The sequence below is a fragment of the Galeopterus variegatus genome, unplaced genomic scaffold (genome assembly GCF_000696425.1).
Source record: "Galeopterus variegatus unplaced genomic scaffold, G_variegatus-3.0.2 Scaffold556, whole genome shotgun sequence".
In the NCBI taxonomy this organism is placed as follows: domain Eukaryota; kingdom Metazoa; phylum Chordata; class Mammalia; order Dermoptera; family Cynocephalidae; genus Galeopterus; species Galeopterus variegatus.
The window spans coordinates 417,316-442,268 of record NW_007726667.1 but is presented as its reverse complement, the minus strand read 5'-3'; the positions used below and the strand labels follow the sequence as shown (position 1 = coordinate 442,268).

Here is a 24,953-nt window from a genome sequence, read left to right as displayed (position 1 = left end):
GGTGTTGCTCCCGCACCTCACTCAGCCAGTGAGCGGCCGGTCTGTATGTGGGATCCGAACCCTCGGCGGGAGCGCCGCCATGCTTTCCAAGCGGCGCACTGTAGCAGTGCGCCACCGGGCCGGCCCATTAAATGCCTCTTTTTAAAAAATTTTTTCATTTAAAGATAAAATGTAATGATCATAAAATAAAAGTAATATAGCAATTAATACAGTACTTATGCCACAAGCACTATACAAAATACTTTGCATATATTCATTCATTCCTCATAACATCCCTTTTCTTTTACTATTTGCCTTTATTATTTTGATCCCCATTTTACAGGTCAGAAACTTAGGAACAGAAAACTTATGTAACTTGCTTAGCCTGTCTGGCTCTAGAGTTCATGCTGTTAACCACTATGCTAGGTTAAAAGAGACATTAAGCCACTAGGTCATCCCTTCATTTCTTTGATGTTTACTGTATGAGACAGCTCTGCTTGTGTGTATATGAAGGGGCATTCCCTCCTTTTTAAATATATTTAAACAACCCTTACAAAACAAATTCTCACCATCTAATGTGAGGTAAACAGAGTTGTGTTGTACTTCCTTAAATTTTCCAGAATATTAAGATATCTGTTGTAGTTGAATAAAATTTTCAAAATACAAGCTCCACATAGTAGTCTCTATATGAGCAGAACCAGGTTTATTGTGTTGAGGATGAGTGAATGCCAAAACTAACCTGGCAGTAGTGCTGAAAAGTAGGCTTTTTCATGACGGATTTTTCTCTTTTCCCCTTTGCTTTGTCTTTGGGGAAATTGATAATAATAAGAACAAGTTGTACCTCTACGTTTTTTGGAAAGCATGACCTTATGGTGGTGTGTGTTTGCCTGGAGGGCTGAGGCAAGTCTTCCACGGGAAGCTGAGTCATCTTTTGGCTTGTCTGACTGTGCTAGAGCTATTCTTTTTGTCATGAAGAGAAAAATAAGAGTAACTTGAGTAATTTCCTAAAGGAATACATTTTCAGTTTATATGGGATTCAAAATTTTCTTAAGGTTATGGTTATTTTGGACAGGAGTTTTCATGTCTGGCCAGGACTTTGATCCTCTTAATTTGAAAACTCTTTGATACTACTCACCTTTTGTATATGTTAACACTGACAAATTTTTTTCTCTCACTGCTTAATAACTAAAGTTGATCAGAAATTGGAAAAGTTTTAGGATTGTGATCGTGGTAGTGAACAAAGGCATAAGCAGCTAGTCACCTGGCCCTGGGATGTCTTGTGATGTTTTTGGCACTCTGGGAGAGAAATTTAAGAAATGGCTATTGCCTTTAAGGAGCTCATCATGTATTTAGAGTCAGACCAGTTTGCAGGAACAATGAACAGTGCAGGACAGGATACCATAAGTCAGTGCATCAGAGTCTGAGCACCACAGTAACCATGGTAGTTCAAAGGAGAGAGTTATAAGGAGGGTTAGAGCAGGCAGAGAGAGCTGAATTAGGAAAGTGGGATTTGAAGGGTGGATTTTTGGCTAAGACAGACAGACAAGGGAGGGAATTCCAGAAACTGAGATTGTTCTAAGTAAGAGCGAAGATCTCTGTAGTAGGAAGAACCACATCCTAATTTTGGAACCTTGAGACACCAGCCATATCCTTATCTTGAGGAATAGTAGAAAAATAGATTAGATGAGGATCATGGAGCATTATGAAATCCAGACAAGGGAGATTAGATTGGATGAAGCTAAAGACTTTTGTACTGCCTTCCTGAATGACAGCACAAGTCATATCAACTTCTCTGCTCAGACATCTTCACTGGTTCCCAGTTGCCTCTAAATCAAGTCTAAACTCTTTAGCATGACATCGTACGCTTTTATAATCTAGGCTGTTAATGCTTTTCCAGCCTAATGTCATAGCACTCCCTTACATGAATCTGATGCATGTAAGGAGACATCTTGCTATTCCTGTGTCATTAATATCCGCTACCTTCGCTCACACTCTTCATAGGTGGGACCTGCCTCCTCCCTCCCATTTTCTCTTTTCCCCTCCCTTTCTGTTAAACCATCATCTTTATGAAACTTTTCTTCCTAATCACTTCAGCCAGAGATCCTTATTACTTTTGAAATTCTGCATTTCATCTCTACTGCCTACCCATGCTGTCTTGTATTTGTATCCCATGTAATTGCCCCTGCTGTATTTTCCTTGAGGACCCAGGAATGTCTCATGCGTTTTTGCATCTCTTGTAACACCTTTTAGAGCAACTCAACAACCGCAGACACTTAAATACTTTTATTTGTCAAGCGGATAAATAAATTTGGCTACTGTTCACTAGTTTGCTACTAATTGACCATGACATGCTGGTGATGACAAAATCCCATTAGGAAATTTTGGTCAGTAAATGTCAGCTTTGTTTCCCTTTTCCTCATTGCCTTTGTTTTATAGAATGGCATTTGCTGTTATCTCCATAGAAGATCATATGGAAAGGGAGTTTCTTACTTGTTGGCTCTTCCCTTCTTTTTCCATTTCCTTTGCAAAATACTCTTTGTCCATGCTGCTTCCCTCCTGTAGCTATTCTCAAACCTTTGTCCATATCTTCCACCAGGATAGCAGTGTGTACACTCAGGTATTCTCTTGGTTTCTGGCAGGATCTCCTTGACAGAATCAAAAGTGTACAAAAGGATAGTCATACATGTTGCATAGAACCCACTTCATGTTAGCAGAGTGAGCTTTTCTCTGTTGATGCTGTATTTACTTCTCAAAGTTCTCACAATGTAAGGTATTTATTACCAGGTTAGCAATCCTACAGCAACCATTATATAAAGATTCACTTGAGGAACTTTCTCTAAAGGGAAAAACGTCTGAAGAGAAAACTAGAAAGAGTTGAATATACAGACAGAACTCACCCCCAGTGGCCAATATGCTATTAATGTTAAATGCCTTTGGACTCTCAATTTCTTTTCTTAATCTCCACTTTAATCACCTGAATTCAAGCTAGCATCAACTCATCCAACTTCTGTAACAGCTTTGTAACTAATCTCTCTATCTGTAGTCTTGCTTTCTCTGTACATTGAGCAAATTCCAGAAAAATATTTTTCTTGACCCCCAACCCCCAGAAAAAAAAATTTTTGAAATGCAGAAGTGATCATGCCTTTCTTTTGCCAACAAGAAGTCAAATGCTTTTCCTACTGTAGTGAATACAAGTAAGGTGTTCACCTAGAATCCACCTGTTCCTACTCTTTAGGCCTCATCCTTTGCCACTGCTCTCCTTCTTGCCTCTGGTCCCTAGCACTCAGTCTTCTGTCTGAACCTGTATACCAAATCAGTTTCTCTCTAGCTCTCCTTCCCAGCCTCCCTGCACTACCATACACACATAGACCTTTTGCTTGGTTGATTTCCGCTCATCCACCGAGTCTCAGATTAGTTGGTATTTCCTCAGGAGACCTTTCTTGGCCCTCGGAGTATGTTCTTATAGTACCCTAACACTGCTCGCAAATGATTGTGATTATTCAGTGTTTATCTTGTTCACTGCTGTATCCTCAGTGTCAAGCATAGGTGTTCCACAAAGATTTGTCTAATGATTGAACTTCATTTACTGAAAAGTTTGGTGAAGATTTAGGACAGTGACATGTGAAGTTGCAGTGTACAGTCAAACGTTATGAGTTTTCCATGTGAAATTTCTTGGTGGATGTTTAAATTGTTACTGTTATTCATTTTGACATTTCTAGTGTTCTTGGCACTCCAGGTTTTAAAAAGCTAATGTATTTTCAAACTATAGGAATTGTATATTTCAAACTTTAGGAATTTGAAAATGCAATTTAAAAATTAAATGTTTACAAAATATTCAGTATATTTTAAATATGTACAGTGTGTTGTATGTCAGTTATTCCTCAGTAAAGCTGTTTAAAAATTGATAAGTAAAAAAATATTTTTCAAGATCTAGATTACCATCTGAAATGGAGTTTTTTACCAAAAGTTTTGTCTCAAGCTCATATACTTTTTGCACTAGTAAATATATGTACAAACTGTGGGAAAAAGAACAAAAAGGGCCGGCCTGTGGCTCACTCGGTAGAGTGCGGTGCTGATAACACCCAAGGCCACGGGTTCGGATCCCATATAGGGATGGCCGGTTCGCTCACTGGGTGAGCGTGGTGCTGACAACACCAAGTCGAGGGTTAAGATCCCCTTACCGGTCATCTTTAAAAAAAAAAAAAAAGAAAAAGAACAAAAAGATGTAAATTCATTTTAATTGACTATTTGGTAGTATAGTTAGCATGTTTAAGAAATAAGAAAAGGTGGAGAGAGCATATCCTTATTACCATTAATGCCTTACAGGAAAAAAGGGATGCTATTATTCATAGTTATTTTACCCAAATAAAAGCTTGCATTTACATCTTTATGACGTTGGTAAGATTTCTACATGTACAAAGAAATTCTTGTAGCATTGTACCAATATGAAGAAAAACATTAGAGTACCCATTGTTCTGTTTTTATTTGTCAGTGCTGGACTGTTTTATGTGATGTTCTTATGGTCATGCTAAAAAGAAATGTTACTGGAACATTAAAAAACAACAATAAATACAGCTTATAGTTTATCAGATATGACAGTCCTTGGGGTCTGGTTTCAACTAGGGTTCATGACAACATAGAGGAATGGTTGGTCATCAAACAGTACACTGTATGAGTAGCATATCATTTCCCTTTTTGATAGGGTTATTAGGTTGAAGAGGAGAATGCCATAGATCTAGTATCTATTCATTTCAGCAAGAAATTTTACCAATTGTTCCATATTGTAAAGAAGATGGAGAAATGTGACTCATAATTCAGTTGGCTCTATAAATGATGGAACAGCATTTTTTCAGGAATGCTCATTGATGGACAGACATACTGTCAAGGGAGGCTTTAAGTGGCATACCTCGGGGTTCTGTTGTTAGCCTTGCTCTTCAGATTTGTAGACGATACAAAGTTCGGAGGAACAGCTGTTATTTCAGTGACAATCTAGATTCAAGATAGTTTTGTTAGGCTAAAATGGTAACCTAAAACAAATGAGAGAATTTAGCACAGGAAGACATAAAGTGGGTTTTAAAATAAAATCACAAGATTATAGTGTGGGGGAGACCTGTTTTGATGTTAAGTCAAACTGAAAAATAGATAATGAGAAGTGAGCTTATTTCACTATAAGCTTGTCCTTGTATCAGTGTGGTATTCATGTCAAGAAAACCAATCTGATCTTAATCATCATTCCCGTGTACGCCATTTCAGAGGATTTTCTTTTGGGCTTCTGCATCACTTAGAGAGCACTCCGTCAGGTACCCTGTTACATGAGGAACAGTTGTGGGATTTGTGATTCGAAAGAGAAGTTTTGAGGAGGGTGGTGAGTTGTGATGGGTATCTGCAAATGTTGGAAATGCCGCTCTAAGAAATAACTAATGTTTGTTCCAAAGAGGAAAAACTAGGATTAGCGTGCCCTTTCATGTTAAAGAAGACCTAGATGACAATTGTCAATATCCAGAGATCTTTTAGTCTGTTTGCTGTGTTCATTCTGATTCTATGTAAGATATTGCTGTAATGAGGAACTTTTAGAAAACTGAAATTTCAAGTATCAATTGTTGACAAACAAGTTGTCTGTTTAATGTAATGACACTTTCTACCTGTACTTTCACCTATCATTTTTATTTTAAAAATAACATCTTTTGGGCCGGCCCGTGGCTCACTCGGTAGAGTGCGGTGCTGATAACCAAGGCCCCGGGATAGGATCCCATATAGGGATGGCCGGTTTGCTCACTGGCTGAGCGTGGTGCTGACAACACCAAGCCAAGGGTTGAGATCCCCTTACCGGTCATCTTTAAAAAAATAAATAAATAAATAACATCTTTTTTCTGTCTATTGGCATTTATGTAAAATAATCAAATATAAGAATATTAATGATGAGTAATGAGAATTCTAAGTTTTCTTTCCTCAACTTTAGCTTTTTTTTTCTTTTCATAACGGTTTCATTTCTTTTAATTTGGGGGATTTCTCAAGTGGCAAAATAAGGTATGTAATGGAAAGAAAGAAAATGTACAGAACTGAATTTAATGCAAACTTGTGTTATTAGCTGTATGATCTTCTACAACTAATTTAATCTGAGTGCTACTTTTCCTCACCTATAGACAGTAATATTCTACCTTGCAGCTTTTTATGAGGAATAAATGAAATTATACATGTGGAAACACCTGGCAAACTAGAGTTACTCAGTAAATGTTGTTATTAATAAATCTTGCTCTAGAAGACCTGTCCTAAAGAATAAACTATCCTCTATTTTTCCATTTGACGTTATGATTATGCTGTCCTTTCTTTTGTCCTCCTTCCTTTTATTTTACAAAGCTGTTGTTAATTTTAGTAACATTTAACATTTGTTTGCTTATTTTATGAGACCTGATTCCTATAAAGGACACAAGTTTGTGAAGAGACTCTTTTTTCTTATATTCTTCTATCTTGATTTCTTTTTGTTGTCATTATTTTTGTTGTTGCTATTTGCTATTGTCGAACAATTTGCTGCTTCAAGCATAATTGTCTTAAGGTTTCTTATTGTGAAGGCAGTAAAAGGTTAAGGCAAAGGAACTATTTGATGCCTCTTGCTCCTAATTTGAAAAGAGAATAACTGGTTGATGGCCCTCTAGGCCTCCCCTTCTTTTTTTTTTTTTTTTTTTTTTTTTACCCTTTTACCCTTCTTGGAACCTTCAAATCTGTGAGTCAGTGTCTGGATCAGCATTGCTTAACTCCTAAGTTGAAATTAAAAAAGAAATCCTAGATGTAAACAATGACTTTGTAGCCATTATAAGTAATTTTCTTCTTTCATCTCTCAAATATTCATCTTATTTGAAGCAATCTGTTATTCTAAGCAGACAGGAGTTGCTTAAGTGAAGGCTAAATGTCACTACCTATATTCTAGTAAATTTTGCCACCAACAAATGTGTAACTCTGGATGACTCACTATTTTTAAGTTAGTGAAATAATAGATTAATGAAAATCGTTGACTGTGGTAAACCTTTCCTTCCTTCCCATTTCACGTGAAGAGTAGAGGTGGAAAATATAATTATGCAAGAATTATGTTTTCTACAGGTTTTGATAGTGTCTCAATTCCTTTGTCTTTCTCCTCTGAGTCCACCTATATTCTATGAGCTATATGGCAGGTGATAAAGATTTCTTAGTCTCAGATTAACAATATATAATATTAGAGCAAAAAGCAACTTCAGATATGACCTAGTGTTGAACCCCTCTCATTTTTCCATTCTGGAAATCTCGGTCTGGAGAGTCAAACTAATAGATCTCAGATTGCTCAGTGAGGTAGTGGCACACCTACAAAAGAAAGAACCTTTGATTTTCACTTTAGTACCTTGTGTTCCCTGCAGAGACTAAATTGATCATTGGTGGGTTATTAAACCAGTGCCCACCCAGTCACATGCTGCTACTTTATGTTCACTTTGGGGTTTCAGTAAAAATATTTAGTAGCAGTGGATTTCACCCACTTCCCCCAGCCGTCCTGCCAAAAAAACAAAACAAAACACATCGTGGTAGCCTTCCGTTTGGGTCTTCAGCATACCCACTAGGTGGTGTCCTAATTCAGAAACTGCTGTGGGACTTCAGACAGTCTTCTGCCCTGACTTGAAAGTAAAGGGAGGCAGACAGTGTTGACCTATAAGAATGCCTAAATAATTTGGGTTAGATCTTATAATTCAGCAAATCAAGAGACAACTTAATTCATGAACAGGAATGCTATAGTTAAATTAAGAAACATAAAATATTTTTATACTTTGTTTTCCGGAATCTTGAAGAATGTATTTTGGGCCTGTAGCCTGAGGCAGAATAGAAACACGCTTGTTTCTGTTGAACAATTTGGGACCCCTTGTTGTGGATGGAGGACACAAAGAGAATGTACATATAATTAATATTGTAAATAACTACTATTCTAAGTGGTTATAAATAATAAACATTTTACTGTAAGTTCCGAAAATTGAAAGGGGAGATCTCCTTTAAATTTGTAACTCTCAGCTCTGGTTTAGATATGAACTGATTGGTTGCAAATAATAAACATTTTACTGTAAGTTCCGAAAATTGAAAGGGGAGATCTCCTTTAAATTTGTTAACTCTCAGCTCTGGTTTAGATATGAACTGATTGGTTGCGTATTTCACATTTTTAACAGAATAACTGCTCAGTGGTTCCAGATGTTTTTGATAAAAACTTGAAATTGTCACATCAGCAGCAAAGCACAAGACTACAGATTCTGTCTTCTGTTTTGTAGTGCTGCGCAGATCCAGAGGGGAAAACAAAACAGACTTTTTCCCCCCCATTTGGCATTTGTTCTCCAAGAGGGAACAGAATGTGTTTTAATATGTTTATGTGTGCAGAAAGGGTAGGAAATTTAGGTTTCCAGCCTATAGCACAAAGCCAGCAGACAGTCAGAAATAAAATAGATAATCTATATGTCTCAAACAGTAGTCTGGACTATTTTGGGAAATTATATTATTTTGAAACAGATTTCTCTCTAATTACGTAAATTTCCTGAGGACAGAGACCTTGTTATTTGTTTCTATTGTTTGCCTCCACTGCAAGACACAAAATATCTGTTAAATCGATGTAGATTATCTACATTTAAGTCACTAGGGTGGGGTGGAAAGGCTTTATGGTGATTAAAACATCTCTGATCCCTAGAGAGATGCCTGGGAACCTTGGAAGCAGGAAACATTTGATTCTAATTAAAACAGAAGGGAGTGGCAGTGAGGAACAAACCATATTGAAGACACAGGGGAGGCAGGTTTGTGTTCATGTGGGGAGAAAGAGTTCTAAATTATAGCTTGGTGAAAGTTGATACAGAAAAGATAATAAACTATCAATTTTTCTATATGCTAAAGCCTAAAGGATCTTTCTATCTGTACCCTAAACCACATAATTTGAAAGTATTTGTAAATCCCTGGTCAGGTTCTCACGCTTTTGGTAAGCTTGAGCAAGAATTTTATTTACAACTTTAAAATTTCTCTAATCATCTTGTTTCTACTGTTTTCTAGCATCATCTCTAATGAAAAGCAACATCTGTTTCACTATACATGTTGAGAACATTACAGAGTCAAGGCTTACTAGGGTGTGGGAAGGGGAGGGGTTATCTACCTTCCTGCATAGGATTAACCTGAGAGGGGTGGGGGAAAAGGTTTTACTTGGTTCTAGTTGTAGCTGTGGTGTATTAATAGATGAGAAAAATGCTTGCATTCTTAGCAGGGTTTGCTTTATTTCTCTCATTTAAGCTGGTTAGCAACTTGAATGCCAAGCCTGAGGAAATAGTGACTTCTCGGACCTTCTATACTTCTGAGAAACCTTTTCACCAACTTTGTTTGCAATGTTGCCAGAAATCTAAGTAATAAATCTCTTTTCTTCCTTTCTGTTGTGATATTTGAATCCCTGTATTCACGCTCTCCAGGTCTAGCTAAGGACTACTCTGGCCTTCTCAAGAAAAATGTCACTAGCTCTTGGAAAGAATAATTTTTTTTTTCTTTTTCTTTTTTTACCCCATTCATTCCTTTCTGCTTTTTGCATCCCTCAGTTCCTCCTCCTTTTCCTTCCCAAATCATTTATGATCCAAGTTGAGAGAATGGCTGAAGTGAGAATGTATTCTGGAATAGATCTGCCCCCGGGACTGTTGGATAGGGTGGGGGCTAGAAGTGTCTGGAATAGTAAGAAAACAGGCAAATGAAGGAACAGAGTACACACAAGGCTCAGTTAATGTGAATGAAAGCATCGACAGGGAAAGAAGTCCCAGCCAGGTGACTCTTTGTAGTCACAAAAAATACTAAGACACACAAACCCATTCTTCCTTTTCTATTTAGTTTTCGTTTTGTTTTTATGGTTTCTTTTTGTTTTGTTTTTTGTTTTTTTTGTCAGCTGGCCAGTACAGGGATTGAACTCTGGACCTTGGTGTTATCAACACCATGCTCTAAGCAAGAGTTAACTAGCCAGCCCCCTCTTTTTAATTTTCTTTAAAGCCTCTCCATCATTCCTCTCCCTGCCAAAAAAAGCTTAACTCTTGATGATTTTAAAACCTTGTCAGACACTTTTGTAGCCACTTCTAAATCCTAGAGACATAACTTTGAAATATTTGGCTAACATTTTTCTCATATTAAATCATTGGTTTGCATTTGGCAGAGGGATAGTGTATGCTTTGGGTAGTTTCAGTTTTCTGTACTTCGTGAAATATCTGTTGTACATGCTTGTGTTTAGGATGACCTCCTTTATTAGCATACTTACCTTCATCAAAGGACATCAAAGGACTCGAGTTGCATCTTGCCTTGCCAGACAGAGCCTTTTTCATAGGCACGGTGTGAGGAGGAGGAGAAGGAGGAAGTGAGTTGGAAAAGGAAGACTTGTTTTTCTCTTCTTCGTCTGTAGATGAATCATGTTCCCACCACTGCAGTTAGGGTTAGGTTTTCAAACCTCCAAGGCTGTGGGTGCAGAGCTGAAAGGGCATGTAGTGACGTTCTGGACAGAGAAGGAAAGAAGGGGGAGGAGGCTTGAGCAGGGAAGGGCTGGCGCCAATCCAGTGCCTGAACTGAGAAGGGAGGGAGGGAGGGAGTGGAGCAGGAGGAGTGGTCTTCTTTTCCCCAGTTTACTCTGCTGTCTTTATTTTCAACTTAAATCCAAACCGAGCTCTACTGCCTGGTGAGTAAGAGACAGACTCTGAAGACTCTTTATTTTGAAAAGCATCTGCTAGCTTCCACTTTTTTTTCCCCCTCTCTCTCTCTGTAGGGAAATACTGGTTTTCCTTATCTTTGTTTTTGTTTTAAGCAAGAACAGAATTTAATGAATTTTTTTTATGTCATCCTTTTGAAATAGAGTCGTCTTTTTTTTTTTTTTTCTTTCTTTTCTTTTTTCTCTTTCACTCTTCCTGGCAAAGTACATACTGGATTTTTATTGCCTGCTTTGGGTTTTTTCCCCACGTGTGTCAGCCGTTATGCTTAGCCAGTTCATTCTTAATTTTTCTACTGGAGTTATCGCCAGTGATGGAAGTGGTGTGCACTTCTCTTTCAGTCAAGATCTGCACAAAGTATAGCATCAGGAAGCATTTATTGTTTATATTATGAATTATAAATTTGACATCCCAGCACTCTGAAATTGCCAGAAAGTTCTCAGTTCAGGCATTGGATTCTGCCTGGTTTCTTTTCGATTCATTTTTTGACCCTCTGAGGGTTTTATGTATAGAGGAGTCTGGAAGGCAGAGGTCTTCAGCTCACCGTGAGAAATTTGGAACTCTGGACTTGTGTGAGCACACTGGTCCCCAAGTTAACAGTGGGTGTACTTCCTGCATTTTATCTCTTCTCTTCTGCATTTGGGCAAAATGTATGAACGACACAAGAGGCGCTACAGCCTATGTGACATCTCCAAAGTGGACAGAACCATGGACGTGGTGTTGCTGAAGGTAAGGGAGGCCACGCCTCATACATTCTGAAGCTCTCCCGCCTTTTCTGTCTCTTCAAATTCCAGTAGCTATGTCCCAACCATCCCATATTGGGAGAAAGGCTGAGAAGTCTGTGTGAATAGTGGAGGGTGGAAGGGTGAGGGGGTGATTTTAAGGTTCTTAAAGGAGTATCTGAACAGAAACAGTGAGTGCTTGGGAATCAGCTTTGAATCACTTACTCTTGAAATGTAATTTTATTTGCTTTAAAATGGATTTTTAGCTCAAGGGAACCTCATATTCTTGAAAATCACAAATCACCTTCAAAGTCGTTTTTCCCTGGGTTGACTCTGTTATCCTGTCCCCTCTCCCGCCCCCGGCCCCCATCTGTCTGAGTCTCTTTTCTCTGTTGGCCTCTCTTTCAGCCTCTTTTAGTCTTTCTGTCTTTTGTCTGAGTCTTTTCTGTCTGTTTTTCTGCTGCTGTCTCACTCTCAATTCTGTAGAGGGAAAGATAGACAACATTCATTTCTTTTGGAAGGTTCTCTAGTCAACCTGTTAAAGTGGCAAAGCAGCCCTTTTGGTTTGACTGCTTTTCAGATGTAGCTCTGACTGTTGATAGCTGTATCTGTTTGTTTTCTCAGCATTAGTGATGTTGGGTGTCTAAGCAGGATAGGGATGGAGACTCTGGATAGCTAATTGCTCACAGAAGTCATGGTGAATCTAAAATTAGTAAGAACTCCTACAGCCAGTAAGATGGGAGTCTGGGAATGTTGGACGACTCTAGGACCACTTTTTGGAAGTTTAGTGATTTTCTGGCAAAGGCAGTGGAAATTGGAAGCCAGCCAAGTTGCTTCATAGATGCCAAAAGAACCTCAGTGTCTGAACTTGTGAGATTGTGTATGTGTGTGGCGTTGGGGTGTGGATGGGCCTGATTTTAGGCAAAGTGGTAATATATTGCCCTGGTCAAGGAAATAGTGGAGTTATCTTATTATCAGTTTATTGCTTGAGACTCCCTATTTTTTAATTTGGTTGAGTGAGGCTAAGGAATGGACTCAGCAGGCTAGACACAGAAGCCAATTCAGTACCACATTGGGCGAGGCCTTAGGCAGAGAAGTTGTGATTTGTGGTGGAGTGTTGTCATTGTCCCTCCATAATCACCATCAGGTTGACTTGCTGGGCCTAGGCTGACAGCAATTAGTAACTTGGCGTTTTGCACTTGTTCAAAGATATTATTCATTTTAGTCTCTCTGAAATGTGATTTTCTCTAAGAGATCACAGTGATGTTTTAAAGTTTTTGTCCTCATACAATGTACTTAGGAGAGCCTAGTTTCTAGGAGCTTTATTTGTATGATGCCTTTTGATTTTACCTGGGGGGTGGAGGAGAAGAAAGAGAAAGAGAAAATTGCAGTCTAAGTAGGACAAGAAGGAATGTCATATGTTTAAAATAATGCTAAAATATGTAGTACTCTACACTCTAGCTCGGTGTGAAAGCCTTTATGAGTGGAGTATAGGCTCTTTGACCTCATGGATGCTGTTTTGCAGTTTTAATGAAGCATTTCCATTCACTTTATTTTGTTTTGAGACGTATTTGTCAGGCGGGGGGACTGTTTTACCTCATTTTCATGTGAAGAGCTTAAGGGTTCTCTTGAGCCCTGGTGAGGAGTATAAAGAATGTGAGTGATTCCCCCACCTCCCCAGGCCACAGCTAATAAAGGTGTTTGTATTCTTTTATTTGTACCATACTTTCCACTACATAATGATTTTCAGTAGAGAAAACTTCTCAGAAAATAGTCATTTATCACAAATAGACACTAGAAGTCCTGGAAAAAAAAAAAAAAACACACCCCTGTTTACAGTTTGAAATGAGATGGGGACGTTTGGTGTGAATGTCTTTGCTTTGGAGATACAGAAGGAGACAACATCATTGAGAGCTATACATTAAAAAAAATATTAAGTCCCTATTCCATGCCAGGCATGGTGCTAAGTCCAAGGGGTACAGTCTTTATCTTCTTATTGCTTAAAGACTGACAGTAAAAAGGGAAACAAATAAGGACAAATTGCTACAAGTGGTTTGACAGAAATGAGTATAGGGTGCTGTATAAGGAATAATGAGAAGATCTATTTTAGATAAAATGGCCTTCAGATATTTGTCTTTCTGAGGTGCTGACAGTTAGAAAGCTGATTTCCAGAGGATGAAAAGACACAAGCTCTACCAAGGGAAGGTGTTCTAGAAAGATGAGCAGCAAATTCAGAGGCCCTGAGGAAGGAAAGAGATGATAGGGCCATGACTGTGACGGACGAGAACCTACTGAGCAGCAAGCAGGGAGTAGTACAAGAAGGCCATAGGTGGGACCTTGGCAGCCATGGTGAGGAAACCGTACTTCTCAACTGGTGTTTTCAAAAGACCATTCTGACAGTGTGGGAATCTGTTAGGCTGCTGTTAAGGTAGTCCAGGCATAGTAAAATGGTTGTGTGGTCTGAAGTGGGAAGAAGCGAACAGATGTGAGACACTGGCATTTGATGTTTACATTCCTGGTCTTTGTCTCATTTTACAGAAAAACAGATTTGGATAGTGTAATTTTTTGAAATAGTGTTTCAAACATATATATAATCTTAATAGGATGCAGCCCAGGTCAGACTGTTTTCAAAGTCCATGTTTTTTCTTGCTTCATAGGCCTGCTCTTTGAGTTGACCGACTTCTTTTATTACTGTGTGTGTTTGTGTGTGTGTATGTGTGTATGTCAACATTTATATGTATGTGTTCTTTTTCTATCATAGACTTCTCATATTGGAAGAAGTCTTAGAAGTTATCTTGAGGGCCGGCCCGTGGCTCACTCGGTAGAGTGCAGTGCTGATAACACCAAGGCCGCGGGTTCGGATCCTATATAGGGATGGCCGGTTTGCTCACTGGGTGAGCGTGGTGCTGACAACACCAAGCCAAGGGTTGAGATCCCCTTACCGGTCATCTTTTAAAAAAAAAAAAAAAGAAAAAAAAGAAGTTATCTTGAGCATTTCTTCCCAGTGCAGGAATTCCTTCTATAACACTTTGGACAGGTACATGATAGCATATATGTTCATTTTGTCACACGATTTTTATTTATTTTTTTGGTCACATGATTTTTAGCAGATTTTTTTTCCAAAACTCTTTTGGTTCCATTTTATAAAAATCATTCAGTAGTGTTCTTTAATTATTTCTACAAAATCTTTTTTTTTTTTTTTTTAAAGATGACCGGTATGGAGATCCTAACCCTTGGCTTGATGTTGTCAGCACCACACTCGGCCAGTGAGCCAACCGGCCATCCCTATATAGGATCTGAACCCGTGGCCTTGGTGTTATCAGCACAGCACTCTCCCGAGTGAGCCACGGGCCGGCCCTACAAAATCATTTTGAATTTTAGTATTTTCTATTGGTGTTTAAAAAAAATAGTTATGTTGGGTGCATGTGTCGCTTAAATTTTCAAGTGATCAAGTACATGTTCTCACTCCATTTTTATAGGTGGAAGTTTGCTCTTTTATACTAAGGAGTTTGTCATTTTTCATCTTTTCATTAATGTATCTAAGCACTCAGAATGATGTCTCTAATTCATATCACAAGCTCAATAAATTGATTGAATGAATTAATTTCTCAAGATTTTTAAGTATGGATTCATAAGCATCATGTTACATAAATTGTGTTTAGTGTACTGATAAGTTTGAACACGGAAATGAAATATGGCAGTAATCACCAAGTTTAGATTGTGGGCCTGTCACTTTGGTATTCCCACATTTACAACTCCGATTCCTCCCATCCTGATAGTTCACTGTAGATTAGCTTCAAAATTCTCTTTCTTTGGGGGCTGGCCCGGTGGCACACTGCTACAGTGTGCCGCTTGCGAGCGCGGTGGCGCTCCCGCCGTGGGTTCGGATCCCACATGCAGACCTGCGGCTCACGGGCTGAGCGAGGTGCGGGCGCGGCACCGGGGGTTGCGATCCCGTTGCCGGTCCCGGCCCGGTGCGGGCGCAACACTGAGGGTTGTGATCTGTTGCCGGTCACGAAAAAAGACAAAAAAAAAAAAAATTCTCTTTCTTTGTTACATCCACACACTTTCTTTGGCTTATTCTGCATTCTGACCTGCCTAGTCAGTTCTGTGTACTTAGTTTCATGGTAGCTCTTCTGCTTCAAGACCTTGTCATACGATTTCCCTAAGCATAGATACACTGGTCTTCATCCTCAGATCAGCTTTTGTATCCCATCATCAACCCCTAGTGTTCCCTAAGTCTTATCTCCTTTCTGAAATTTTTTCTGTGTAATAAAACCTAAGTGGATAATATTCCTTGGTCACCCACCCTCTTTCTTCCAGCCCAGTATCCACATCACATTCCTCTCCCTCTGTATATGGCATTCTTCTGGTTCCCTTTCCTGATGCGTACATAGCTTCTGACTCTTATGATTAAGAGGTTGGTAACTATGAATCATGTGCTAAATCTGGGATGTGGAAGAACTTTATTTGTCAGCAGGGTTAGGGCCCTTTGGTACCAACATGCCCATTTTTCTCAACATCCTTCAAAAAACTAGTGTTGATTCCACAAGCTGATGACTGATGAGCACTTTTGCCTAACTTGGTTCAGCTGAATTTGACTAAATTTCAGCTCATTATGAGCATTCTTAGAGGACACAATAGGTATCAGAAACTTACCGCAAAATTATCATTATCAAAATCTGGGATTAACGGCTGACTTAACATGATTCTAGCCAGGGGCCACTTCTGTTTTTACTAATTTCATAACTTTGGGTACCTGGAAAAATAACTACTAATAGTAGTGTGATTCTTCATGTTACTGATGATTTATCGAGTGCGTATTTTGTAGCTAGTAATTCAGAATGTTAGCTGAATGGTTAAAAGATTTGCCACAGTGTTTTGTGTACACTGAATGAAAATATTTATAGAGGTGAAGAATCCTCTCCCCATCCATGGTGCTTGGGCAGGCCACATGACCTCATTAGCTAAAGCTCAGAAGCTTTAAATCTAAATCTAGCATCATTTTCCAGAGAAATACACATCCTTTAAAAGCTTGCTTGCCCAGGCTGGCTGGTTAGCTCACTGGGGAGAATGTGATGCTGGTAACACTGTCAAGGCTTTGGGTACCCTTACCAGTCAGCTGCAAAAAAAAAAAATAAATAATAATAATAATAATTTTTTTTTCTTGCTCTAAGGCACTTCCACATTGCAACAAAACAGAAGACATAAAGAAACTAAGGATTGAAGACAACCATGCATATTTTTTGAGTTATAGGCTAATTCCTTGAAAAGACTTTGACTCAAGTGTTGGCTTATATGTCCAGATAGTGGGTTTTTGCTTCCTTTTGTTCAGCCTTGCAACTCTGGCTGGATCTCCTGAGACAGTTGCAGAGGAAGTAAATACGGGCAGTGGCTGGGAAGGCTGGGTGTAACCATGAGCTGTATTATTAGGATGTTCAAATATAAACAGTAGCAGAAACTCTGCCAGAAACAAAAGGCAGTTCCCTCACCACTGAAAATATGTACAGCTCTATTTTCAGACTGATGGGAACACATCGTGGGTGTGGTTTAGGTAATCACAAGCAGTCCTTAGGCTTCATGGCAGGCATGAAAGTTACCCAGATAGGCCTGGCGTTTCTTCTGAGGTAACTTCCATTATCCTTGTTCCGTATGCGCTAATATCTCACCAGAACTTTGGATGTTGAGTGCCTGTGGTGTCCATGAGCTGGTTGTCAGGGAGATACTATGGACAAAGGAAAACCAGTGACCAAGTTTATTTTTTAGCTAAAGAATCATAAATATGATCAGGGCCAAAAAGTGTGTTTTGTTGTCTTATCTCTCCAAAAGATGTGGATGATTAATGACAAAATCTGTGTTTTCCACATTTTCAGCTACTTGCTAAATAAAATTTCTGAATTGTCCTGGACTGTTCCCTCTCCTACCCATTCAGTCAATTGTTGATCCTGTGTTTTGATCATAGCTCAATGATTCCATAAGGGCAAAATCTGAATAGAAGTGTTTATAATCATTCTCTTAATTTTTTTTCTCTTCAAACTCAAATTATTAGCAGTGCCAACACTGATGTTTCTTCTTATTGTCTCTTGTTTCTGCTGATTAGGATCTTTTGCCATGCTCATCTCAGAACTGTCAAAGAAGCGTGTTCAGGAAGACAGTACAAGGAACCAGCTTATCTGTTAGTGTAAAAACCTCAGTCTTAGAGGTCACATTTTGGAAAAGAGAGTAACATGAGAACAAGCATTCCTCTAATCAGAAATATCTTGTAGCTCTTGATTTCTTACAGTGTAAGTTTTAGATGTTCTACCACAGACATACTCAGGGCCTGGCATTGAATCTGGACTACAGGAAACACTGAAAATATTTCAAATGGAGCCACGTAGTGTGGTGTTTAAGTTGCCTGGGTTATGTGAGTGAGAAAGAAACAGTGGAGTTGTTGATGAATAGAACAGAGACTAGGGCAGATTTATTTACCACATCATGATTCTGAAATAGGGCAGAAGGAGGGGGGCATGTTTTGTAATTCATGTTTTGTATATCTCTCAAGCAACTTACTTATATAGTAAGCACAATATTCTTCACACATGAATATGATATGCTTAGTGTTGCTGTTATACAGGATGTGGTTGAAAATGCTGATACATGTTTTGACATTCTTTCCACATTCATTGCATATGGAGTTTGCCCTCTGGTTAATGGCATTGACCATGATTGGTAGCATCTGGTAGATTACTGGCTCTGACTCTGGCTATGTGGGCTGCTTGACTGCTTTTCTCAAAACAAGCTCTAACTGCTGCACACTCATTTTTTAAATTGTAATAAAATGTACATAACGTAAAATTTATCATTTAAACCATTTTGGGGTATGCAGTTCAGTGGCATTAAGTACATTCACATTATTGTGTAACCATCACCACTAACCATGTCCAGAACTTTTTCACCTTCCCATGCTGAAACTCCATACCTATTAAATAATAACTCCTCATTTTGCCCTCCCCCTAGTCCTTAGCAACCACCCTTCTGTTTTCTGTTTCTATGGATTTGACTAGGTACCTCATATAAGTGGAATCATATAATATTTGTCCTTTTGTGACTGTTTTATTTCACTTAGCATAATATCTCTAAGGCTCATCATGTGTCAGAATATCCTTCCTTTTTAAGGCAAAATAATATTCTATTGTAAGTATATATCACATTTTGTTTTCCGTTAATGGACATGTGGGCTGTTTCCCAACCTGGCTATTGTGAATAATGCTGCTATGAATGTTGGTGTACAAGTACCTGTTCGAATCCTGGCTTTTAATTTTTTGGAGAAACCGCCATACTGTTTTCTACAGAGGCGGCACCATTTTATATTCATACAGCAATGCACAAGAGTTCCAATTTCTTTACATCCTCACTAATACTAGTTATTTTCTCTCTCTTTTTAAAAAAAATAATAGCCATCCTAATGGGTATGAAGTAATATCTCATTGTGATTTTGATTTCCGTTTTCCTAATGCACATTTACTTTGTGGTGTTTGTGTTTGTGAGAAGCCAGCAAGCATAAGCATAAGCAAGATATACCCCATCTGCAAATGTGTATTTTCTAACACGTATGCTACCTTAAGTGTGTCTTCTTTCTTTGTGTGCTGTGTGTTGGTTCTCTTGTACACTCTTTTTACCTGTTACCCCAAGAACAAATTAAGCTATTCCCAGCCTTTCTCTCAAACCTCCATAATCTTGTTTAACCATTTGCAACACATGTTGACATCTCAAACTCAACATAGGCAAATAGAGACCATCATCATCTTCTTCCCCTCTGGATTTCCCATGTCTGTTAGTTGTGGATTTTTGATGCCTCTTTCTCTCATTGCTGTGAATTCTCCCCAGTCCAGGTGCACACTGCCTCTGAACTAGGCTAGTTCAGGCTTATCCTCACCAGTCTGTGTGTTCCAGGTGTTCCATGCTTCTTTCTTTCTCACTATCCCACTTTATCTGTACACTTCTCAAGGTATTTTTCAAGTATAACACTCATCTTTTCATTCTCTTGCTGATGTGATTGGGGGGTTCCACCCTTGCAAGAGAATGAAGCCTAGATTCATTATAGACATATTATCTATTATTCTTTCCTCAGTTTATACTGCTGGACACCATTGGGCTTTTTGTGCTCCTGAAAAACATCTAAAGCAAAGGTCTCTAATCTGAGCTATAAGGATATGAGCAGAACCACTGATTGTCGTATACACATGCGTGTCCTTGGTGAGGATTCCATGGCTTTCCTCAAATTCTTGAGAAGTCTGGAACGCAAAATGATACAAAGTCCGTCTCTGGCATGTCCTTTTTTTTTTTTTTGTCTTTTTCGTGACCGGTAAGGGGATCGCAACCCTTGGTGTGGTGTTGCCCACACCGCTCTCAGCCAGTGAGCTCACTGGCCATTCCTATATAGGATCCGAACTCGCGGCGGGAGCGTTGCTGCGCTCCCAGCGCCGCACTCTCCCTAGTGCGCCACAGGCTCGGCCCCTCTGGCGTGTCTTAACTGCTTTGTTCATACTTCTTTTCAGATAGCTGGAATTCCCTGCCTTTCCATCTCTCTCTCTCTCTCTCTCTCTCTCTCTCTCTCTCAAGCATAATGCCTGCTTTTAAGGCTGGCCTACCTCAAATACCACCACTTTTGTTGAGCTTTTCACAAATCTTTGAAGCAGAAATTATTGTTTTTATGCTAGGGGCTTTCTTCTGTGGATTTCAGTTATTTGTGTACCCATTGTAGATCACAAACTAATCAGTATTTTCCAGCCTACAGGTGACAGTCTGTGGAGTTATCTCACTGTGAGTCTGATAACCCATAGACTCATATGGTTATATATACGTCTGTCATCCTGGGATGTGGAGGCAATGTAGCCCATGACATTTAAAATTAAAAAGGGTTTCTCGTACTTACAATCTTTGGGACTTACTGTGCAAATTGTAAGCAGGATCATGTCTTATTCATCTTTCTGTTGCTGTAACTTTGGTTTCTTGCCTAAAGTGGGTACTCTCTAAATGATGGCTGGCTAGCTGTGTGGATTGGTCAATGTGTAGATGACAGCAAGACAGTTTTAGGAAGCCTTCTTGTGCTAGATTTACCGGTCCTGGTGTGGGAGTTCTGAATTACCTGAAATCTTACTATTTTTCAAGATAGGTTTTACTTTTAAATGTTTGTAAATGAATTCTAATTCAAAAGAGGGAAGTGCATCTCAGATTTGCTTAAGTTTCTTTTGTACTTAGGGACAGCAAGCCTTCTGGGCGCATCATTTTTAATTAACTGTCAGGTGATTGAAAACATAGGTTTCGATGTTAGCTCGGTTGGTTAGAGCGTGATGTTATAATACCAAGGTCAAGTGTGCAGATCCCCTCACTGGCCATACACCCCTCGCCCGCCCTCCCCCTCAACAAAAACAAAAAGCATTTCTTTCAATTATGGCATTTTGATATTCAAAAAATTGGTATCCACAGTACCATATTTTAGTCGTCTCATTTTGATAATCCTTTATTTTCTAAATATTTTTGTCTAGGGTAAACAGCGACTCTATTTTTCAAGAAATCTTTCTTGGAGATGTTAAATACACTTTACCAGACTTATTCAGTTTAATTTTAATATTAAAAATTGTTTAGACAAGCTGGCCAATTGGCTCAGTGTGGAGCTGATAACACCAAATCGACCAGCCAACAAAAAAACAAAAACAGAAGTGAAAAAACTCCATAACCCAGAAAACTTAATTCTTTATTTTACTGGCCAGCACCCCCCCCCGCCCCCCAGATTGTTCAAACAATTATAGTTGAATTCTGAGGCAAAGAAAGTAAAGAAGAAGAAGAGACATGGAGGGAGGTAATGAGCACCAGACTAGAAAAGATTTTTGGTTGCCACTGTGTTTAAAAGTTTTAATACAATATAATATGTATTAATTGTCAAGAACTGTGATGGGTCTGAGATTTTAATCTACCTTCATTTGCAAGCTTACAAATGAACTTGCATCTGCCTGGTTTCATGGATACTGGCTGAAGTCATGGGACTCCTAGGTCAGAGACAAATTTATTACTCATTGCACAGAAAGCAGCATAGCCATTAGCTTTTTGTTGGTTCCTCTTGCTTCACAAGTCTCATAGAGGGGCCCAGGTAGATGCTGTATTACAGCTGAGAAACCTCAACCTTAAGAAACCTGAATTTTTATAATGGGCAGTAAGTAAGCCTGTATGACCTTTTGCCCTTGACAGAGACACTTTATTAACTGGACTGTAAAGAAACCTGCCCTTTGTTTCAGAAGGAAACAGTATGTTTATATTCCAAGGCCGATTGATATACAAACATTCTTGCAAAGATGGTCTCTGTGAGAAAGGCAGTCAGTGTCTTTGCTCATAAGACCTGCAGAAATGTGAGAGACCCATGGAGAATTGTTTCCATCACTGTGTTCTCATCACTGCTATTTAGAAATTAGTGAGTTCATTTAAAGAGATTTTACTTAATTTTAATTTTGGTTTTTCAGTATTTTTTTGTTATTTATCATGTATTTTGTAAAATGTGAAACTCACTTTATGTAACACACAAGTGCCTAAAAATGACAGAAATTGAAATATTGATGGCCCCTGGCCCCTACTGCCTGCCCTTTCTGTGATAGTGAAATAGCTGTAATGAGCAAATGATATGGTGTGTTCTTCCATGTGGTTCTAGGTTTGCTCAGTTATTTGCAAGCAGTTTCATTCCTTTCATTTCTTCTATTGTCACACAGTTATAATTTGACAAATTGTCTCCCTAGCTTTCTGCCTCATCCCACTTAGCATATTCAGTAAAATTGTTGATCTTTATCAGCAGAGTAGTTTAGTATCTTCTCACCAAAGTGACCTGAAATCCGCTAGTAGGTACATACTATATTCTAGAGGTCATTAAGTAAAATTGTAGCTTCTGTCTTTGAGCATTACAAATATTCAACTACTTGATAATTTGTTTAGAGATTCCTACTCATATTATTTAGAATTACAGCTGAGTATCCCAGTTTTAATGCGATTAGAGGAGGTGCTTGGAAGTTGTGAAGACTAAAACTTATTTTATATTTTATACTTCTATTTTGGGAATGTATTTGTTTTCAGCTTTTTATTGAGGTGTAATTTGCATGTAATAAAATTCACCAGTATAAGTTTATACTTTGTTTAGTTTTGACAAATGTTTAAATTGTGTAATCCCTTCCCCATCATGACAGGAACTTTTCTTTCTGTCCCTTTGCAGTCAGTCTCCTCCTCCTGTCCCTGTTAATCACTAATATGCTTGCTGTCTCACTATGCTTTCTGTCACTACAGTTTTAGCTTTTCTAAGATATCATATAGCGAGAACCATACAGTACAGTAGGTAGTCTTTTGTGTCTGGCTTTATTTTATTTTATTTTTAGTTAGCATAATACTCTTGAGATTCATCCATGTTGTTGTGTGCGTCAGAAGTTCATTCCTTCTTGTGGATCTGTAGCATTATATGAACCTGCTACAATTCGTTTATTCATTCACCAGTTGATGGCAATCTGGGCCCTTTCTAGTTTAGAGCTGTCATAAATTAAGCTGCTGTAAAAATTCCAGGACAAGTCTTATTGTGAAAATGTTTTGATTTTTCTTGGGTAAATACCCATGAGTGGGATGCTGTATTGTGTGTAAGTATATGCTTGACGTTATAAGAAACTGCTAAACTGTTTTCCCAAGTGACTGTACTGTATTATTTTGCATTCTCCCAGCACCGTTTCTGTGTTCCATTTGTTCCACATTTGCTAACTCTTGGAATTATCAGTCTTTAATTTTAGCTGTTCAATGGATATCTACTGGTATCTTTTTGTGATTTTTAATTTGTATTTTCCTATTAATGATGTTGGATATCTTTTCCTGTGCTTATTTGGGATTCTTATAGCTGCTGCTGCTGCTGCTGCTTTTTTTTTCTTTTGGCAGCTGACTAGTATGAGGATTTGAACCCTATAGACCTTGGTGTCATAACACCAAGCTCTACCAACTGAGCTAACCAGCCAGCCATTTATATTTTTTTTGATGAAATGTGTATTCAAGTCTTTTGTCCATTTGAAAAAGCATGTTCTACTGTTGCATTTTAGGAGTTTTTTTGCTTCGCTTTGTTTGGTTTCTAGATAATCTGGGTATGAGTTCTTTAGCAGATAGGTGTTTTGTAAGTATTTTCTCCCAGTCTGTAGTTTGTCTTCTTATTTTCCTAACAGTGGCTTTTGAAGAGCAAAAGTTTTTAACGTTGATGTAGTTGAATTTATCAGTTTTTTCCATGCTTTTTTTTTTATGTTACTAAGAAATCTTTGCCTAACCCAGGGTCTCAAAAAAATGTTCCCCTATGTTTTCATCAGAAGATCTGTAGTTTTTGCTTTAACATTTAGTTACATAATCTATTTTGAGTTAATTTTTATAGATGGTATAAGGTTTGAGATTGGGGGAGTTTTATTTGTTTGCATATGGATATCGAGTTGTTGCAGCAGCATGTTTGTTCATAAGACTGTTCTTTTCCACATTGAAATATCTTGGCATCTTTGTCAAAATCAGTGGGCCATATCTGTGAGGGTCTACTTGTGAATTCTCTCTTCTCTTCCATTGATCTATTATGTCTGTCTTTACACCAGTACCACACAGGCTTGATTAGTGTTGGTTTTATAGGAAGTCTTAAAATCATGTAATCAATTTGGGGAGAATTTGTTGAGTTTTCTGATCTATGAACATAGTAATCTCTGTATTTAAGCCTGCTTTAATTTCTCACAGCAGTGTTTGTAGTTTTCAGAGTACAAGCCTTAGTCATATTTTCTTAAAATTATCCCTAATTATTTTCTATTTATATTCTATTAAGTGGTATTGTTTTTACTTTTAATTTCTAATTGTTCATTGTTAGCATATAGAACTAGTATTGTTTTTTTTTTTTTTTCCTTTTTGTCTTTTTTCGTGTCCGGCAACAGACCGCAACCCTAAGTGTCGCGCCTGTACCGGACCAGGACCGGCAACAGGATCGCACCCCTCGGGGCTGCGCCCGCCCCTCGCTCAGCCAGTGAGCGAGAACCAGTCTGTATGTGGGATCCGAACCCTTGGCGGGAGCGCTGCCGTGCTTCCCAAGCGGCGCCCTGTAGCAGTGCGCCACCGGGCCGGCCCCAGAACTAGTATTGTTTTTTTTTTTTTTTTTCCTTTTTGTCTTTTTTCGTGTCCGGCAACAGACCGCAACCCTAAGTGTCGCGCCTGTACCGGACCAGGACCGGCAACAGGATCGCACCCCTCGGGGCTGCGCCCGCCCCTCGCTCAGCCAGTGAGCGAGAACCAGTCTGTATGTGGGATCCGAACCCTTGGCGGGAGCGCTGCCGTGCTTCCCAAGCGGCGCACTGTAGCAGTGCGCCACCGGGCCGGCCCCAGAACTAGTATTGTTTTTGTGTTTTGTTTTCCTACACATGAATTTTCTAGATAGTCGTACCTTCCGCGAATAAAGAAAATGTTACTTCTCTCTTTCCATTTGTATGCATTTTACTTCTTTTTCTGCTTTACTGCACTGGCAAGAACCTCC

General features: G+C 38.8%; 1 protein-coding gene across 1 annotated transcript in view; it reads left to right on the top strand.

The window, feature by feature from the left end:
- AKAP13 (A kinase (PRKA) anchor protein 13) overlaps positions 1 to 24,953 on the top strand; it is a 209,339-nt gene that overhangs the window by 82,038 nt on the left and 102,348 nt on the right. The gene's annotated exons all lie outside the window — the stretch shown is intronic.